At 40.9% G+C, this 2,500-nt stretch overlaps 1 protein-coding gene across 2 annotated transcripts in view; it reads left to right on the top strand.

Moving 5' to 3' along the window:
- adgrl1a (adhesion G protein-coupled receptor L1a) overlaps window positions 1–2,500 on the top strand; it is a 218,965-nt gene that overhangs the window by 20,031 nt on the left and 196,434 nt on the right. The window lies entirely within an intron of this gene.

Raw genomic sequence — 2,500 nt, 5'->3', positions numbered from 1 at the left:
CATTTCTGGGCCTGAAAAAAAAAAAAAGTCTAACCAGAAGGTTGGAATAAAGAAAAATGAACCAAGTTCAATTGTTGGGAAAAAAAAAGAGTAGGGTATCTTTTCACGTCATTTATACGATCAGACTCATGTTTTACTAGAGAACTGTGAACACTTCTAAATATTACAGACTGCACCTTTAATAGCTTTCTTTCCAGTCGGTTCATCTTCACTGGAAAGTCCACGTTCGAACACAGACGGGCTTCCGCCCAGCCCTGCCTGCACACTTGACGTGAGAACAGGTGAAGAAACACCGTGATGCTCTGTACGAGCTGTGTTTTGCGTCCATGACACCATATGAGTGTCCTTGTAAATAGTATTCAGGCCATTCGCTATTGTTCAGTCCTTTTTTAAAAAAATGTTTTTCGCGATGTTTCAGATTTATCGGCCTTTCTGTGCCGGAACATTCATTTCCTGCTCTGCCTGCCAGGTTCTGAAGTGCACGTATTGTTCAGCTGTCACATCTCACTCTGTCTAAAATCGCAGAGATCCTGTTTGCGTAGATAGAGACGTCGTGTCACACTCGGACTTTACAACCAGCGTCTCAATTCTGCCAAATTCGGAGTAAACGTCCGTCTGGTGTAAATCAATAGGTAAACGTGAGACGCGGATGGATAATCGGGCGAACGAGTGTAGATAAACAAGTAAGTGCCGCCAACGAGTGAATCGATGTTTATGGATCGGCTTCCCGAGTCCTGCCGATGCAAGCCGATGAAAGGAACCCGGCACATTTCAGGAAAGTCTCGCCGCATGTTTGCGTTACGTGCACGAGTTCTGCAAAATGGATAAATTCATCAGCAGGACCGGGAGGGAGTTTTATCTGAATTCTTCTTCCCCTCTCTCTCTCTCTCTCTCTCTCTCTCTCTCATTTCCCTCGTTCTTACTCTGAGCGGGATCAATATCTGAATTAATGTGTAAGTAAAAAGATAAAGTGTGCAGCTCTGGCCTTACAGCAGGCACCGCGGAATCGCCTCGCTTCGCCCTCACCGTCCTCACGCCGAGGCACACAGAGACTTGAAAATAAGAGCGCTCATTAATAATGAATGTGTTACAGTGCCAAGTTGGAACGTGTTCAGCTTTTTGAAATCCCCCACTTTTTCTGCTTTAGTCCCAGCTGTATTAATTATTGTAATCATTAGCCAGTAGTGGCAAGAATCTGTAGGCACCTCACGGCTCAATTCAACTTCAATTCGAGGTGTTAATATGCAATTATATAATGATCTTTAATGCATCCGGAGCTGTCTCAGTTTTAATTATAAAACCAGTTCTCCCAGTATGACCAACAACTTGCTGCTTTCACAGAAAACATGGATTTGATGTATTTCCGTTATGGTTGCTGCAACAAATTGCAATAATACTTATTTTATTATTATTATTATTATTATTATTATTATGATATACAGCACGACATGGTACGGTATGGTATAGTACAGCGTGGTACTGTGTGATATAGTACAGTGTGGTGTAGTATAATTATTTAGATTTATATTGTGCTTTTCTATGCACTCAAAGTGCTTTACATTGTGGGGGGGGATGCTACACCACCAGTGTAGCATCCACCTGGATGATGCGACGGCAGCCATGGTGCGGCAGAAGGCCCACCACACACCAGCTATTGGTGGAGAGGAGAGGAGAGTGATGTAGCCAGTTCAGGGATGGAGATTATTAGGTATAGTACAGTCTGGTATGGTATGGTGGTACAGTGTGGAATGGTATAGTACAGTGTAGTATAGAATGGTATGGTACAGTGTGGTATGGTATAGTAAAGTATGGTATAATGTGGTATGGTATGATACAGTGTAGTACAGTATGGTATAGTATGGTATAGCGTGGTAAGGTATAGTACAGTGTGGTATAATGTGGTATGGTATAGTACAGTGTAGTGCAGTATGGAATAGTGTGGTAAGGTATGTTATGGTGTGGTATGGTATAGTACAGTGTAGTACAATATAGTATAGTACAGTATGGTATAATGTGGTATGGTACGGTATAGTGTGGTATGGTATGGTACCGTGTAGTACAGTATGGTATAGTGTGGTAAGGTATGGTATAGTACAATGTAGTATAGTATGGTATAGTGTGGTATGGTATGGTATAGTGTAGTATAGTATGGTATAGTACAATGTAGTATAGTGTGGTATGGTATGGTATAGTGTAGTACAGTATGGTATAGTACAATGTAGTATAGTATGGTATAGTGTGGTATGGTATGGTATAGTGTAGTACAGTATGGTATAGTACAATGTAGTATAGTGTGGTATGGTATGGTATAGTGTAGTACAGTATGGTATAGTACAATGTAGTATAGTATGGTATAGTGTGGTATGGTATGGTATAGTACAATGTAGTATAGTGTGGTATGGTATGGTATAGTGTAGTACAGTATGGTATAGTACAATGTAGTATAGTATGGTATAGTGTGGTATGGTATGGTATAGTGTAGTACAGTATGGTATAGTAC

The sequence above is a fragment of the Ictalurus punctatus genome, chromosome 24 (assembly GCF_001660625.3).
Source record: "Ictalurus punctatus breed USDA103 chromosome 24, Coco_2.0, whole genome shotgun sequence".
Lineage (NCBI taxonomy): Eukaryota > Metazoa > Chordata > Actinopteri > Siluriformes > Ictaluridae > Ictalurus > Ictalurus punctatus.
This window is presented reverse-complemented; position numbering and strand designations above follow the sequence as displayed.